The following is a 9,774-nucleotide window of genomic DNA, read 5'->3' on the forward strand; positions in this document are numbered from 1 at the left end:
CCCCTGTGAAAGTGTCATTTGATGACACCCCGGGGGGCGGGGGGTGGGGGTGTCGTGACTCACCAGTTGGGAATCACTGGCCTAGTGAGAAGAGCAGAAAGGTGTGCGTGTGCGTGTGCGTGTGTGTGTGTGTGTGTGTGTGTGTGTGTGTGTGTACCCAGATGTAGCAGAGGAAAGTGGTTAGCAACAACACTGAATTTTTAAATGAAAAACCTCACACTTGTGTAGGAATTTGCCATGTAAACAAAATGCATAAAACTAAGAGACCTGAAGCTTCAGTGGTTAAAAGGTGTTACTCTCAGGAAAAGCCAAGCAGTCTGGGTCAGCGCCTCTCCAGCTGTTGGTTTTGTGCATTGGGAAGGACTTCAGGGCTTACATGCTTTGCTGACCTGATTGAGTTTTTATTGGAAGATCTGAAATGCTGGCTTTGGTCTATCTCACTGCTGCTTCCACGTAATTCACCATCCCCTTCCAGGACAAAGCTTGGGGTTGTGTGTTGTCCGTCTTAGACCCTGTATATTTTCTCTAAGGTGGATCCTTTTCAGCTGTTGCTTCTCCTTGGCCTTGCTGTAGATCAGAATGCGGGGAGAGGAGCTGCTGAATCCATTTACTCATCTGTTCCAGATGATGTCATCTGACTACTGAACATCCAGACAGCTGTCTGCATTGTGACCACACGGCCTTTCCTTCCCCAGGGGTTGGTGGAGTGCGGAGGCTCCGCACACACAGGTGGGCTGGCTTTCAGCAGGCTTTTCCAATGACGGCCCCACTGGTACCTCACCATGGCCCAGAGGAGCAATGAGGCTCTCAGTCTGTATTCTAGATTATTCCCTCAGTAAACCAGTGATGGGATTGACCTGAGCCAAAGAATGTTCCCAGTTTAGCTACATTTACACTGCTACATTTTTTTTTTTTTTAGGAATGCTATGTGAAGTATTGTCTTCACAGTGGCCTGTATCCATGACATCTTTAAGTACCTGTTAGCTAGGTTGTTTCCACCCACAGATTTATTCCAGAATGCCTCAGTTAAAAGCCCTTACTGTAGCTGGGCAGTGGTGGCACACGCCTTTAATTCTAGCATTTGGGAGGCAGAGGCAGGCAGATCTCTGAGTCTGAGGACAGCCAGGGCTACATACAGTGAAACCTTGTCTTGAAAAACAAAAACAAAAAAAAACCCCAACTCCTTACCGTAGGGTTAGTCACTCCTTAGGAGGTGCCAGGGGAAAATTCAGTAGAAATAGTCAAAAAGCCTTTACCGTGAAAAGTATTGGCTGTTTAATACTTCAGATGTTTAGATAGATATCTCCACCAGGGATTTGGGGGAGTGTAGAATATTAGCCGGCTGATTTTCTTTGCATGCATGTGTGAAAATGACTCACGTTGCATTCAGCTTCACCTCAGCTCTTCTCTTGTTAGCCAAGAGCCCAGTGTCCTTGGAAACAGTAACCAAGGTTACTTATCTCCATGCCGTGCACTGTGTCAGGCGGCTTCTCCCACCGCTTGAATGGCCGTTAATGAGTACTGCTCGGTTTGGGAGCTGTGCCTTGCCTTTCTGCTCCTGTGGGTTGGTGTATGACCTGTGTCTGGACACGCTTGAGACAGAATAGGCTGAAGGCACGCTCAGATATTATCTCTGCTTTCCTTTTCTGTGTCTGCTAGTTAGCATTCCATCTGGGATACACATTTTTAAATTAATAGTTTGTGTTGCTATACATATTTTGGGTGTTTGAGTTTTGCTTGTTTTTATTTTTGGTCTTATTTCCTGTTTTTCTACTTATGTGTCATCAAAAAGATTTCTTGAAAACAGAAATTGGAAATGCTTTGCCCCAGGGGCTGCTGTGAGAATTCTCCTAAGTACCTTCGAGGTCAGACACCTTTTGTTAACAGTTAACGAATGGACTGTGACATTTTCAGACATTTGTCATAAACAAGGGGCCACTGGAGCCTGCTGTAGACATTCTAGCAGATGTCAGAATGCAGGGCAAGGTGTGTGTAGCCTGCGGTTTTATATCTAGAGTGGGTGCTGTTTCCTTGGAAAAGGGTTCACCGAATAATATTGAAAAGCTCCCTCTTCCCAAAGTCAAGCCCCGGAAATCGGGCTTAAGTGAAACAGCTCAGTGTTTGCTTTTTAGAAGCCACTTTACAAATACCTTTCTAACAAAGTATCATAAAAAAAAATTGTACTTAGTTTCATTCTTTCTGTGTTGAATATAGTGTAAGTGACTTAAAGAGCATTCCCTTGTGACCTCTCATGTCATAGCTGTGGCTGAGCTAATCTGATGAAAGTCACAAGCCCATGAAACAGATGTCTTATGTGTGATGTGGAACGTGGTGCTGTATGTTAAAGGATGGTGTGCAGCCTTTCCCTCTGTCTACGTTTCAATAAATGACTACTCTAACTGCTGTGTTTATGCACTGTAGAACTGAGTATCTAAATCTACTCAGGCTCCTTCTGAAGCTGGCCCCTCTCTAACAGGAAACACCCAGACTGCGGCCCTTCTCTTTGCTGGATTAAGAGTCCACAGATGAGGTCACTAGAATGAACACAGAACACAGCACTCAGGGAGGTGCTCAGGACACCTTGGTTATATCCCCGTGCTAATGTTCACCTGGATGCCTTTTTGGGGTGTGTGTGGGGGTGTATGTTCCTGTGTCTGTATGTTCCTGCCAAAGGATGGTCTTGAGTGCATTCCCCAGGTGGAGAAGGAGCCAGGAGCAGAGCAAGAAGGAGAAGGGAGAGACTTTAAGAAAGAGGTAACAGGTGGGGAGGGAGAGATGGCCTGGAACTTATTAAGTAGGCCTGGCTGGCTGGCTAAAGAATCCAGGGATCCTGCTGTGTCCACCTCCCCAGCACTGAGGTTATAAGTGTGTGCCACCACACCTGGCATTTCTTCTTTATTTTTCCCTTTTATTGAAATTAAATATTTTTTAAAGATTTATTTATTTATTACATATACAGCATGTGTGACTGCAGGCCAGAAGAGGGCACCAAATCTCATTACAGATGGTTGTGAGCCACCATGTGGTTGCTGGGAATTGAACTCAGGACCTCGGGAAGAGCAGTCAGTGCTCTCAACCTCTTAGCCATCTCTTCAGCCCCTGAAATTAAATTTTTTTTCTTACATAATATATCCTGACTATGGTTTTCCCTCCCTCTACTCCTCCCCATCCCCTACCCACTTCCAGATCCACTCCTTTTCTCTCTCTCATTAGAAAACAAACATGCTTCTAAGGGAAAATAATAAAATGTAATGAGATAAAGCAAAATAACACATCAGAGTTGGACAATACAAACAGAAGGAAAAGAGCCCGAGAGAAGACACAAGAATCAGAGATCCACTCATTTGCATACTCAGGAATCCATAAAAACACTAAACAGGAAACCATAATAAGTGCAGAGGACCTGGTGCAGACATATGCAGGCTCTGTGCATGCTGCCTCATTCTCTGTGAATTCATATGAGCTTTGCTCATGTTGACGTAGAGGGCATTGTTTTCTTGGTGTCCTCCATTCTCTGGCTCTTACACTCTTTCTGCGTCCTCTTCCATGGGGTTCCCTGGGCCCTCCCTAGATCCCTGGGCTATCTAGTTTCTTGGTCACCCTAACAGTGTTGGGTATGTGTTCCATCTTGTGCAGTGGGCCTTAAGTCAGTATTGTTTGGTTACTCCCATAAGCTTTGTGCCACCATTGCCCTAGCATGTCTTGCAGGCAGGACACCATTGTAGATCAAAGGATTTGTGGCTGGCTTGGTGTTTATGCTTCTCTTTTGATAGTGTATCAAGTGCCTTCCTGTACCAAAGATGCTAGAACGTAAGGATGAAGGCTCTATATAGGCAACAACTTGACTTCTCCATGTTGAGTGAGTTGTGTAGGTGTTGTGTTCAGCAATGGGGTCTTGCTGTCAGTTTGTGTAGAGCAACTTAGTCTTGGCAACAGCCTGGGTGGTTTGGGGATTCCCATGGGACTCTTTTGGTCAACAAGCAATGAAATTTAACCCAGTCCTGGTACTGGAAACTTGACTTGGTGACAAGAGCTGTCCAGTTGGGACTTTGTCTCCCCCTTCATTTGATGATTTCATTTAGATCACTTTTATGTATGTGTATATTTTAGGAAGTTTCTACTGTAATAGGTTTCCACACTACCCCTCAAATGGCCCTTAATTTTAACTGTCTCTCCACATATCTCCTCCCTCTATTCCCCTTCCCTACTTGATTCTCCTGTTCTAGCCCTCCCATCCATCCATTACTATCTATTCTACTTGCCTTTCTTAACTAGATCTGTCTGTACCCACTAGCCCCTTACTCTATACTTAGCCTCTGTGGTTCTATGGACTGTAGCTTGATTATCATTGACTTAACAACTAATATCCACATATAAATGAATACTTACCATATTTGTCTTTCTGGGTCTAGGTTACCTCACTAAGGATAGTCTTTTTCTAGTTCCATTGATTACCAGTGAATTTAATTTTTTTTTTTTTTCTGAGATAAGGTTTCTCTGTATAACAGCTCTAGCTATCCTGGAACTCACTTTGTAGACCAGACTGGTCTTGAACTCACAGAGATTCACTTGCCTCTGTCTCCCAAGTGTTGGGATTAAAGGTCTGTCCCACCACTGCTTGGCCATTTTTTTTCCTAATGACTGAGTAATACTTCATTGTGTAAATGTACCACATTTTCTTTATCCATTCTTCTGTTGAGGGACATCTAGGTTGTGTCCAGCTTCTGGCTATTATGAATAGAACAGCAGTGAACATGGTTGAACAAATGGCTCTGTGGTAGATGAAGTGTCTTTTGGGTATATGCCCAAGAGCTGGATCTTGGAGTAGAGTGATTCCCATCTTCCTGAGAAACCACCACACTGATTTCCATAGTGGTTGTACAAGTTTGCACTCCCACCAGCAAGGGATAAGTGTTCCGTTTACTCTACATCCTCCCCAGCATGAGCTGTCACATGTTTTATTGATCTTAGCCATTCTGACAGGTGGAAGATAAAAATCTCAAAGTGGTTTTGATTTGCATTTCCTTGATGGCTAAGGATGTTGAATATTTCTTTAAGTGTTTCTCAGCCTTTTTCGAGTTTCCTCTTTTGAGACTTCTCTGTCGTGGTGGTTTGAATAAGAAGGCCGACATAGACTCATATATTTGAATGCTTAGTTGCCAGGAAGCGCCACTGTTTGACAGGATTAGGAGGATTAGGAGGTGTGGCCTTGTTGGAGGAGGTGTGTCACTAGGGGTGGGCTCTGAGATGTCAAAAACCCAAGCCAGGGCCAGTTCTTCTTCGCCTCTCCCTCTCACCTCTCCCTCTCTCTCGGGCTGCAGATCAGGATGTAGCTCTTAGCTATTTCTCCAGTACCACAGTTGCCTGCTGCTGTGCTCCCTGCTGCTGTGCTCCCTGCTGCCATCCTCCCTGCTGCCGTCCTCCCTGCTGCCATGCTCCCTGTTGCTGTCCTCCCTGCTGCTGTCCTCCCTGCTGCTGTCCTCCCTGCTATGATGATATTAGACTAATCCTCTGAAAGTGTAAGCAAGCCCCTACTTAAATGCTTTTTTTTATCTCTAATTTCATGTGCACTGGTGTTTTGCCTGCATGTATGTCTGTGTGAGGGTGCTGGATCCCCTGGAACTGGGGTTACAGACAATTGTGAGCTGCCATGTGGGTGCTGGGAATTGAACTCTGATCCTTTGGAAGAGCACCCAGTGCTCTTAACCTCTGAGCTATCTCTTCAGCCCCAAATGCTTTTTTAAAAAGATTTATTTATTTATTATGTATAGTGTTCTGCCTGCACACATCCCTGCAGGCCAGAAGAGGGCGCCAGATCTCATTAGAGATGGTTGTGAGCCACCATGTGGTTGCTGGGAATTGAACTCAAGACCTCTGGAAGAGCAGCCATCTTAACCTCTGAGCCACCTCTCCAGCCCCAAATGCTTTCTTTTATAAGAGTTACTTTGGTTATGGTGTCTTTTGCAGCAATAGAACACAGTGACCAAGTGATAGTTATACAGGGCTGGTTGGTGGTGCTGGTTACCGTGGAAAAGCAGGAGAGAGCCAGGCCTGGGGGGAGGGAGCAGAGCAGGAACAGAGAGAGGGTGGGGGTCGCATCCAGCTTTTTTAAGGCAGGTACATAGTCACCCTCACCCACTGATGATGTAAGACGCCAGACTCAAAGGAGTGAGGGCAGGATCCTAAGACCTCTTTTTAGATCCATTCCCCATTTTTTTTTTTTTCCCCGAGACAGGGTTTCTCTGTAGCTTTGGAGCCTGTCCTGGACTAGCTCTGTAGACCAGGCTGGCCTTGAATTCACAGAGATCCACCTGCCTCTGCCTCCAGAGTGCTGGGATTACGGGCGTGCGCCACCACCACCCAGCCCGTTCCCCATTTTTAATTGGATTGTTTTCTTGATATCTAGGGTTTTTTTTTTTAGTTTATTATATATTTTGGATATTATCCCTTTATCAGATGTGTAGTTGGTAAAAATCTTTCCCCCTTATATAGGCTCTCACTTTGTCCAAATGACAGTGTCCTTTACCATGCAGAAGTTTGTTTTATGAGATCCCATTTATTAATTGTTGATCTTGGTGTTTTGTTCAGAAAGTCTTTTCTGGTGCCAATAAGTTCAAGGCTATTTCCCGCTTTCTCTTCCATCAGGTTCAAAGTATCTGGTTTTATGTGGAGATCTTTGACCCATTTGGAGTTGAGTTTTATGCAACATGATAAGATAATGGATCTATTTGCATTCATCTATATGCAGCCATTCAGTTTGACCAGTACCATTTGTTGAAGATGCTGTCTTTTATTGAGTGGTCCGGGCTTCTTTATAAAAAATTGGGTTGAGAGGGCCAGGCAGATATCACGACAGCCCCTAATAACTCAGTTAAGAACTAGGCCTCGGTTTATAGGCAAAGGGGAATCAGTCACCAATGCTCCTGACAGTGAATGAGGAAAATTACTTGTATGCCTGGGCCAACTCCTTTTCTCCCCTCCCCAGGTACCTCAAGGTAATAACCAAATAAGAACAGGGCCTGAGACTTGTCCAGACTTGCCCAAGAATGGAGAAGCTCTTAGCCTACCCCTGCTAGCCCTAACCAGTTAGAAATGTACTGATATGATTGGCACTTGCATAAGCCAATCCTAGGTAGAATGATCACACTGCTTGTAGAATTCCTTTAGTTGTCTATAAAAGAGCCTGCAAGCTTTTCTTGGGGGTCTTTGTGTTTATGTTGAGTGTGTGCGACCATAGGATGCTGATACTTTATTCTCAAGATAGTAAACGCTCTTGCTGATTGCATCGTGTCTGGTGGTCTTTTATGGGACTTCTAGTGGACACTAACACAGGTATCCATAGGCATACAGATTTATATCTGGGTCTTCAGTTTGATTCCATTGATAAACATGTCTATGTTTGTGTCAATACCATGCTGTTTTTATTACTGTAGCTCTATAGTATAACTTGAAATTGAGGGTGGTTATACCTCCTGCAGCTTTCTTAGTATTCAGGATTATTTTAGCTGTGTTTCCACATGAAGCTGAAAATTGTCCTTTCAAGATCTGTGAAGAATTGTGTTGGAATTTTGATGGGGATTGCATTGAATCAGTGGATTACTTCTGGTAGGATGGCCATTTTTATATATTAATCTTATCAATCCATGTACATAGGATTTCATCTTCTGGTATTTTCACTTCCTTTCTCTAGTGTCTTAAAGTTTTGTTTTTTGTTTTGTTTTCAGTTTTTTTGAGACAGGGTTTCTCTTTTTAGCGTTGGAGCCTGTCATGGAACTCACCCTGTAGACCAGGCTGGCCTCAAACTCACAGAACTCTGCCTTCCTCTGCCTCCCTGAGTGCTGGGATTAAAGGTGTGTGTCACCACTACCTGGCATAGTTAATTAACCTCTTAGGGTTGCAATTTTCTTGCTAGGGCCTTCTATAGGGCTGGGTTTATAGATAGAAAATTGCTTACATTTGGGTTTATGGCTTTCTCCATCTACTGTGATGGAAAATTTTGCTGGGTAGTCTGGGCTGTCGTCTGTGGTCCTCTGGAGTCTGTTGAACTTTATATGTTGTTTGGTCTTTTTCTCTTTTTTTTTTTAACTGAGGATTGAACCCAGGACCTTGTGCTTGTTAGGCAAGCACTCTACCAGTGAGCTAAATCCCCAACCCTCTCTTACAGTTTTTAATATTCTCTGTTCTGTATACTTAGTGGTTTTTTATTTTGTTTTTATTTGTTTGTTTTTTGGTTTTTCAAGACAGGGTTTCTCTGTGTAGCTTTGCGCCTTTCCTGGAACTCACTTTGGAGACCAGGTTGGCCTTGAACTCACAGAGATCTGCCTGTTTCTGCCTCCCGAGTGCTGGGATTAAAGGCGTGCACCACCACCACCGCCCGGCTACTTAATGTTTTGATTAGTATGTGCCAAGGGGATTTTCTTTTCTGGTCCAGTCTATTTGGTGTTCTGTAAGCTTCTTGTATCTTGACAGGCACAGCCTTCTTTAGGTTAAGGAAATTTTCTTCTATGATTTTGTTGAAAATATTTTCTGTGCTTTTGACATGGGTTTCTTCTCCTTCCCCTATTCCTGTTTGTAGACTTGATCTTTTCATAGTGTTCTAGACTTCCTGGATGTTTTGGGCCAGGATTGCTTTAGACTGAACATTTCCCTGAGGTATTCATTTCTTCTGTCACGTCTTCAATACCCGAGATCCTCTTCCACTCTTGTATTTTGTTGGCAAGGCTTGCCTCTGAGAGTCCTGTTCAAATTCCTAAATTTTCCATTGCCATATTTCCCTCAGTTTGGGTTTTCTTTATTGATTCTTTTTCCATTTTCTGGTCTTGAACTATTTTTGTTTGTTTTCTCATTTTCTCCCATTGTTTGTATTTTCATAGATTTAAGGGATTTATTGATTTCCTCTTCAAGGACCTCTATCATATTCACAGAGGCTATTTTAAGGTCTTTTTCTTGTGCTTCAGCTATGTTGAAATACTCAGGGCTTGCTGTGGTAGGGTTGCTGGGCTCTAGTGGAAATGTGTCCTGGCTGTTACTGTGTTTTTACACAGATGTCTAGGCATTTGGGATTGGAAAGGTTATCATTCTAGGTGCTGATATCTGGTCTTGTCTTTGTTGGGTGGGTGTTTGTTCTTGGTTTCTGTTGTCCTCTCTAGTTCTTAGGAGAGTGTTGGCCTCTTCTCAGATCCTGATTAGGTGTGGCCATTGGTGGTTCCAGTTAAAATGTGTTTATTGGTATTGGGAGCTGACACTTAGGAATGGAGATGGGGTGGGGTGGGGTGAGGGAGTCCACAGGAGGAAGGAAAGCAGGGTGTTCCACCAAGGTCTATTTAGACCCCTGGGAATGGGGACAGAGTATGGTGATAAATATTGTGTACCCTAATAAAATTTACCTGAATATCAGAGAGACAAAACAAGCTACTAGATTAACATAGAGGTCAGGCAGTGGTGGCACACACCTTTAATTCTAGTGCTCGGAAGGCAGAGATCCATCTGGATCTCTGTGGGTTCAAAGCCACCCTGGACTACATGAGATTGACTCAAGTCTAGGAGAGAAACAGCCAGACAGTGGTGGCAGACACCTTTAATCCCAGCACTAGGAAGATTGAGACAGGAAATGACATGGCTGGGCAGAGAAAGGTATATAAGGCATGAGGAGACAGTCTTTTGTTTTGTTTTTCCGAGACAGGGTTTCTCTGTGTAGCTTTGCGCCTTTCCTGGAACTCACTCAGTAGCCCAGGCTGGCCTCGAACTCACAGAGACCCGCCTGCCTCTGCCTCC

The sequence above is a fragment of the Onychomys torridus genome, chromosome 8 (assembly GCF_903995425.1).
Source record: "Onychomys torridus chromosome 8, mOncTor1.1, whole genome shotgun sequence".
Taxonomy (NCBI): Eukaryota; Metazoa; Chordata; class Mammalia; order Rodentia; family Cricetidae; genus Onychomys; species Onychomys torridus.